Source organism: Notolabrus celidotus, chromosome 21 (assembly GCF_009762535.1).
Source record: "Notolabrus celidotus isolate fNotCel1 chromosome 21, fNotCel1.pri, whole genome shotgun sequence".
Classification (NCBI taxonomy): domain Eukaryota; kingdom Metazoa; phylum Chordata; class Actinopteri; order Labriformes; family Labridae; genus Notolabrus; species Notolabrus celidotus.
In genome coordinates, this window is record NC_048292.1 from 25,734,269 (window position 1) to 25,742,803 (window position 8,535).

General features: G+C 41.2%; 1 long non-coding RNA gene across 1 annotated transcript in view; it reads right to left on the reverse strand.

The window, feature by feature from the left end:
* LOC117805418 overlaps positions 1-4,364 on the reverse strand; it is an 83,203-nt gene extending 78,839 nt beyond the window's left edge. Inside the window, exons 1-2 of the long non-coding RNA XR_004629425.1 lie at positions 4,095-4,364; positions 3,892-4,000 (exon numbers count right to left, since the gene is read on the reverse strand). This is a non-coding gene — a long non-coding RNA (uncharacterized LOC117805418). The remainder of the gene's footprint in view (positions 1-3,891; positions 4,001-4,094) is intronic.
* Positions 4,365-8,535: the final 4,171 nt, after the last annotated feature.

An 8,535-nucleotide genomic window follows, 5' to 3' on the forward strand; every position in this document is an offset into this window, starting at 1 on the left:
GGCATGAAATCATTGCCTTCAACTTGCCGGGTGAGTTTGAGTTCACACAGCTTCATCCTCCTTATCAGCACAAGGTATTCAGTAGGAGGGACACTCAGGGAGATGATGGGACTAACGGGGGGAACGGAAGGAGTAAAGACGCAGAAGCTCCAGAACCAAAAGAAGAAATGAGATATCTAGGGAGTGATCGTGGCACTCACTCAGGGAACGCCATGCTAGTTTCACAGCAGGGGCGGGCTGAAACATCTCCACTCTGGATGTGGTTTTGATTTCCAGGGATCACTATGGGTGACACGTGGATGACAATTCTCCTAGCTGTACACAGTTGCCTCCCCTGCAGCCTCTTGGCTACACAGAAACCCACACAGAGCGGACTGAAGAGTGTTGTTACTTTGTTTTTCTGCATACTCAGGGTCTAAAATTAACTCTCTGGTGTACCTGCCAATGGATGTAAGCCAAAATGTTTGCAGCCAAAGTCATTTATAACTTCTTTAATCACTGCTAGATAAAGAACAGAGGAAAAAATAAACTAAGAAGCTGCATATAATGAGAGTTTAATTGTGCAGTAGCTGTGCTTTACTTGTGTTTCTATTATGTTATTAATTTACATTATGGAGGACACTTCAGTCCTTTTCTCTTGATATATTAAAGGAGGAAATTCCAGTCACAAGCTACTTTGCTGAGTCTATGTTGTGATGTGTTTTATGAAGCCACCCGGCAGTAATAAGTTAAGTGAAACGAGTGATTTAGACAGTACTGCTATGATAATCATAGTCTGCTTATAATCATAGTGTTGTCAAATCAACTTTCCTGCACAAGTGGGATACTTTCAGTTAAGAATTTCCCTCTCATCATTTAAATTATAGCTCAAGTATCTAATAGAGAGCTTCGTGTACTCGTGTGAATACAATGTTTGCTCATTCCCCCACTCATAAAAGTATGCTCTACAGCAGAGCATCTTAATTATATAAGTACAATCAAACGTGCAGTAGGTCTGATCAAGCCCCCCCATACCCCATTCCCACCAAAGTAGTCATGGTGCTAGCTCTGGGCTGTTTCAGGTTGGTTCAACCTCTGAACCTATTAAGTACCAACCATAGACTGTATAAATAATGGACGTGACGTCACCCATCTGTTCCTGAGCGCTGTTTTGAAGCCAGTAGTCAGCGGTAGCCCTATTGAAAATGCGGAACTCAACCTAACTTAGTGTGAGGTATAGAGGCGGAGTTTGAGTCTCCTAGCCAACAGCTATGTGTTCAGTCAACTAAGTCATGTCCTTATTTGGGCAAAACTCATAATGAACTGTCGCATTTGAAAAAAATTCCCCCACCCCCGTACAGTGTGTGCTGATGTTTATTTCTGCTGCAAAGATTATCCTCTTTGAACTGGTGTGTATGTGGTTTCCGGTGTTTCTGCAGCCAGCCTCTAGTGGACGCTCGATGAATTGCAGTTTGGGCTTCATATTTAGAGTTGCCGCTTGGTACCAACTTGCTTATCCAAAGGTAAGGGCCACAAAACAGTGATGTCAGTACGTCAACGAGTACGTCTCTTTTCCCCAGGAAACCTTTGCGGGTTTACAAATACAAATAAACACATTGGTCTGAAGAAAGATGTTTTTTCCTCTTAAAATACATTCAGAAAGATTGTTTTATATTCAGGGTCTGTCATTTTACATGCCAACATGTGTTCAACACAGTGCCATGAAGTACCAGATTTTTTGCTTTCACCTTAACGCCACATGTCGCATATGGACTGCTGATCCACAAAACAGTAGGACTTGAGTGCTATCGAGCTGTCAAGTTTGCTTGTCAAAAGCAGCAGAAAAATGCTTTTCATCGATTTCAAAAGAATGAGAGGTAAAAGGTAAAAAGGTGACTCCCATACAGGCTATAGTAGGAAGAGGGTTAACAGTCAGCCAGAGCTTAATGTGCACGAGGGAATCCACAGTGTGCAAACACAGCACCAATATGCATTACAGTGTCCCCCAAACTAATCAGGATGAAGCATCAAGAAATTGTTGAAATTGAATAAGTGAGAAAAAGCAGGCCTCATCTGTCCTAAATAGACCAGCAAGGCGTTGATGCTACTAAAAGGAACTATTTTTTCTGGGTGAGGGCAAACACAAAGAACAGGATCCAGATCAGACACTCGCTCCGAACCAGCCCGAGAACAGACTTGGTGGAAAGGGTTAACATCTCTCTCCTTTCTTTCTGACAGTTACAAGCTACTCCATCTAACTAGTGACCATATCTGTGTTTAGATACTCTTGTACCTCCCATAAAGACAGTGTTACACTTTATAAATCTAGTTTATGTGCTGCAATGGAGGTGACGCTTCCTCACAAGGTTTCCTCACACCATGGTGTCTCCACCGATCATTGGTGGCTGAAGCGAGCCAGCTCTCATTAGCTAGTGCAGCCTACTCTAACACAGCGTGCTGGCAGCGTGCTGGCACCCCCGCAGGCCCGGGGCACAACACCTGAAGCACACCGCCAAGCAGACAAAGTCCAAGGTCTGCCAACTACCACTTTATGTTTCTAAAAACTGCTCTGCTTGTAACAAGCTTAATATCAGGCAAACGGCTGCAACCAGATTGTTTTACAATGAGAGAGGAGGAGTGATCAACAAGGGGCAAAGACAAAATGGTGATACAAGTATTTGCGGTCTTGATTGTGCATAATTGCAAAACAATGTCCTAAAAACTTGGAGTTTGGTACTAAAGGGAGCAACCACCAGTGACACTCGACCTCACTTACTGTACTCACAATTTGGATATTTGCTCATATTTGGGGAGTGGCAGGTGCACATTTCAGACCCTGCATGTATTGCTGTCACTAATGGGGGTTAAAGGTGACATATCATGCAAAATCAACTTTTTAATGGTTCTCTACCTGAAATATGTTTCCCTGGCATGTCTACAAACCCCCCGAAAATGAAAAAATCCATTCTGCCCCTGTTCTGATTTCTCCACCTTTCTGTAAATGTGTGTGAAACGAGCTGTTTCAGTTTTCAGTGTTTTTGTTACGTCACAACAATATCCGGTCTGTCACAGAGTCAGAGCTCAGAGCTTGTTCAGCCCATAGACTGTATAAAATACAACTCAACCCCTCCTCTGTTTTTCATTCCCTGCACACGTGTGCTAACAAGGAGCTTAGGAGGGAGGCATGCTATTTGCAGGCTGTCTTAATAAACACAAAGGTCGGTTTTACTCCCCACGTCTGCAGATTTGAAGATCTAGTGGATGATTTTTATTTTTCATGGAAAAGTGCTAGCGCTAGTTAGCATAGCCACATAGCTACATGTTCGTCGCTGTGTAACAAGACACACGTCGACATACTGACAAATAAAACAACAAGAAACACAGAATCTGTGACCAATCCTTCAGAAAGGTCCTGCTGCAGGCGCCTCTCCATCAGGATCAGATTCAGAGGGTTGAAGTAACGCGGGTCTGTGAGCAGCCATGTCTATGCAGTCAACAAGTAAACATTAGATCAATGTGCTGGAGAGCCGAGAGCCACTTCCTGAGGGGGCGTGGTCAGAGAGAAAAACGGCCCGTTCTGAGCAGGGCTGAAAAAGAGGGTTTTTCAAGCATGCCAAAATCTGATTTCAAAGTGTTTTTTTTGAGCATAAACTTTAAAGACATGTTTTGGGGACCTCTTAGACCAATATATATTGATGAAAAAGAGCACAATATGTCACCTTTAAGACCAATGACAAAAATTATACCATGCAAAAAACGTACTGCTGTTCTCTGTTATCTCCTTGACTCACCCATCCAACTTCACATTCACTTCACAATTCATAATGTTGAATCAAAATAAAGTCTTATGGGCTTCAGTACAAAAGCATTTCATACCATATCTTCTTAAAAAGTATCATATCAGTAACTTACTTAGACACAGGTGAAGTCTTGAGATTTGTCCACTGTCATGCAGCAGGTGAGCTCCTCCCTGCAGACCACCTCTGGTGCAGCAGAGTGGGTGTTGCTCAGCCAAAGGAAACTAACAGAAGAATCCACAAACACTCATAAAACTCTTTTCCTCCTTACAATGAATGCTCACATATGTTCTAAACACAGATAGTAACAATACTCACTCAGAAACTCTGACCGGAAATGCATTTTCCACACTCTCCTCTGTTGTGAGTGAGCTGCATCACGTGGCCTCAACAGGTTAATTAACAAAGCATTGCCCAGGTGCGCAAATTCAGTGACGCACAGGCCGAAAATAGCAACAAGCTGGGGTAATGTTAACATTTTCCAGGGTAACAAACACTGTAAAACTTCGGACTTTAAACACAGTTACATACAGTACCTAACTCTCTTTACCTAAACGAAAACACGTCCACTCTTTCCGGTTTCCTCTGGTACAGTTTCGCGTTCACTTAAGCCCCGCCCACATATGGAATTGGCGCGGTGCATTACTCGTCGCTGATTGGCTAAATCTCATAACAGACACCTGACTAATAGAGTGCTAGCTTCAGGGACTGCGCTCAACAGAGGAAATTGAAGTACTTATTTAACTTTGTGTTTATAAATACCGGCCTAAATGACAAAATGATGTAACACATTTGTAAATAACAGCCTGTAAATCTTCACACAACAGTGTAACAGCCGGCTAGACTATGGATTTTATTTGTACAAGAACTATCATAATATAAAACACAACATTGTTCTTTAAAACAATCAAAATAATTATAGTTCTGAGCAAATGATATATTTACTAAGTCTCTGTGTAATTGTGTTTGGAGTGAGCTTGTTTGGTGAATCATTTGTACTTCTAAAGGCTGAGTTCTAGTATTATAATGGCTGAATGGGTTCCAAACATCAATCAAAACACAGACACAGAGTTAGGATAGAAGTCTGAAGAGACCCATTTTATTCTACAATCAGCATATGTAGGGTTCTAGGAAGGGAAGTTGTTTCAAGTAATGAGGGGACATTGGTAAAAACACAGACAGTGTTTTAATAAAGAGAAAAGAGCAGATTCCTGCCTCTGCTCTACCTGTTCAATTTGTTTTTCTCTTCTTTCTATGAGTATTCCTTTTTTTCTCAAATTAAGTGACAATTTGAGATCTGCAAGGGTACAGGAAATGTTTGGCCTCTACAACACAACAGTTTTTGGTACACATAGAAGTGGACTCAACAAAATGTAAAATTAAATTCTTTTGAAGACAGATTATTATGACATAGGAAAGATTTGAATAACCTCAACCCAGGGCCGGCCTGTGGCATAGGCAGTATAGGCAAATGCTAGGGGAGCCGGCCGACCGTGGGGGCGCCGCTTGCCCCCTAAATGAGTGAGGAAGAAAATTTGAAGATAATAGGAAAAATAATATCGTTTTATCTAATAAAAATGGGGTTAAATTGAAGACTGATGCCAGTAAACATTTAAAAGCTTGTGATTCACTTTTGTTTTTTTTGTTTTTTTTTAAAAAAGGTTTCCAAATCAGTTATTGAAGTCTATAAGTGTCCATGATTTACTTGTTTTGATGTTGTTGTTGTTTTCTTTCCACTTTGGAAGCTTAATTAGACAGAAAATGAAGGCTATAAGGATCTTGCTTCTGGCTATGCTTTTTCAGTCATCACTTAATACATTAGTGTTGCTTTATTGAAAGTGTTTGTACTGTGAAAATAACTGTGTTATATAATGACTGAATCAATTATTCTACTATTACATTGTGTATTTTTAAATTGTATTTTTTTTCCTGCTAAATATCAGTGTTGTTACATTTTTATTAATGTTCTTTTAAAATAAGAAAACCTGTAAAACATGAAGCTGGATGTCAGTTGTCTTTCAGTGTATATGTGATGAAATCTTAAAAATCTTGAAATCCTGCCTAGGGCACCAAGTCGGTCCTCAACCTGAGGAGCACTCAGCTGTTCTGGTCACATGACCGAAATCACTTTCATCATAGTGGAGATGGTTTCTTGCCTGCACTACAAGGGCTTTTAAATTAAATTCTTAAGGGGAAAGCTTTAATGGCTATTTCCTGTCAACTGGGAGTGCTTTAGGACGCCAAGTAATGAAACTGTTATTCAGTGGGTCTTTCTTCTGCTGGTTATTGTTAATTTAGCATCAATGTGGACGTCATACCGTGAGTTACCTGCTAAATGAACTCAAAACCACTGAACAAAACCTGTTGTGCATGATGATTGGTTAAAGAAATATGGCTCAGAGTAAATTTAGATAGAAGTCATAACGATGTGTTCTGCTGTGGACCGCACTGAACCGAGGGATCCTTGACATTTTATCGGCAAGTATCTGGGTTAGCAGAAAAGGTGTGACATCAGTCCTGTGGCTCTACCAACCTGGGCCCGTATACACGTCCAGCCATTAGCGGTGAAAACGGACCGTTTGTACTAATGGTGGAAAAAAAGTCGATGAGCGGTATGCTTGAGCCAGTTTAACGCCCCAACAAAGCATTACATTTAATGGAGGTAGACCCCACCATTACAGGTGCTAACAGCAGGATTACCTCACCTGTTAGGCTGTTTAAAGGATGGAGGACATCGTGTTTATGCGTTACTGTTTAAGACGAAATATGCAAAGACAACAGATATTTAGGGATCCTACGAATCCTTTGGAAAAGTATGATCTTTGACGATTGACTTGCTGATAACAGCTGTTTGTTCATGCTATATTCTTGTAATAAAATGTCCATTTCTTCTTCCGCTGAAATTCTGTTTTTCTTGATCTTCTCTCAGTCACACCGGTACAGCTCGCCATGTTTATGGTTGTCTATGCGTAATAGGCATGCGCAGTTTGAATTTGTTGGATCAGCGTTTTCCAGGAGGTTCCCTGGACCTATGAGGTTTTGCACCAGCCTCGTTTTCATGGCGCAATTAGTTAATTGGCCAATTATTTGCAGTTGTGCATGCGGCTAACGCTAAGGCCAAATGAGCCGTTCCGTAATGGTACTTTAATACTAATGGTCCCATTTGTGTAATGGCTGGACGTGCAGACGGGCCCTGGTCACTACTAAGCATGCCTTGGCTCCACCAGCTCAATATGTCAGCACCTATCAAGTCTCTTCTGGCTTCACATCTCCCAATGGATGGAAATGAAGGCACGTTGTTCTTCTATATACAATCAATGCTCTGTACATGAGGCCTCCACCAACTTCCAACTTCCAGCTCTCTGTCACATTGTGCTCAACTCGATTAAAAATATACTATCCCTCTGACGACGTCTCCAACATCTCAAAAATCTCTAGAGCGAAATTAATTCCCATATCCTTGCCACGGCTGATAGCCCCATACATCCTGTTTGGATATGCAATCATGGGGAAAATGAGCTCTGCATTTTCTACATTTAGGCACATTCACATGAATAACCATGGGAGCGTATTTTGAATGGCAGGCGGAACTGGCTGAGATAAAAACAGACTGAATTTATTGACGACAAATAGAGATAAGTCAACCAATCAAAGTAAATAAAAGTCATTTTCGATGTTCAGAAGTTATATTTACCCTCTCATTTGGTAGAAGATACATTCTCAGGACCCTCTTGATGAATTTTTCCATTAAAAAGCAGAGTAAGGGAAAATCTGAAAGGAAAGCATGAGACTTTCATGGCAGAGGAAATGAAAGGCCGGCAGAGAAGGGTATCGTTCTCTCTGTAAACAGGCCGACTCTCCAAAGCTCTTCTCTCCTCTTCAGCCCTGTCTCTTACAAACAGCACATACTTCTTCCCTGAGTGGACTGCATACACACTGACGAGCTGTTTAAGTTCAACTTGAAGGGTTTATTTCCAAAGTGCTATACAGTACATCCGTCTCAGAGTGGAAAAACATTATCATCATCCCCTCAAGTTCATCCTTCCCTGTCTCTTCAAATGTTGTGGATATCAGTTATATTCCCTCATCTTCAGGCTTTATCTGACAATAAGATCACTTTTTAGTAAAGCTTTTACACGCTAATCCACGATCACATCGCAATTTATATAGCTATCAAAAGAACACAATTTGAAACACAAATTCTCCACAGTTAACCCCTTCCATACTCATACGCTGTCCCCTTTTTGGACCGACATTAGAGTCTTGAGTGGGAAAACACAGAAACACTGTGCATTCATGATCCCTGGAATTATTAGGGGTGTATTGACACCTCACACTTGAGGATTAGTTGGACAAATAATCAGTCACGCCGAGCCGTGAGTCATTGGGGGTGGCAAATCAGGCCCTAAATCTGGCTTAAAATGGCCTAACAGATCATTGCTGTCTTCAAAACTGCCTCTGATTGGACCTCTCTCTTTAGACACACATAATCAATACCCCTTCCACTGATGCTGATGATCCATAGTTGTTGTCATAAACTTTTGACTCTGATTGGCAGACGTAACTTTTGACACTGAGTGGCGCCCCTCAGTGGAAGCATTGTGTAGCGTCCATTCTAACATAAAACACAAGAGAATGTGAAGTGACAGTTCAATTGTTTAAAATGTACAGATCTATTTCATATGTAAAGGAAGCATCAGTGTGGTGACTGCAACATGTTTTTGGCTTTTTAGTTGTCATTTTTGGAAGTTGTTTTCTT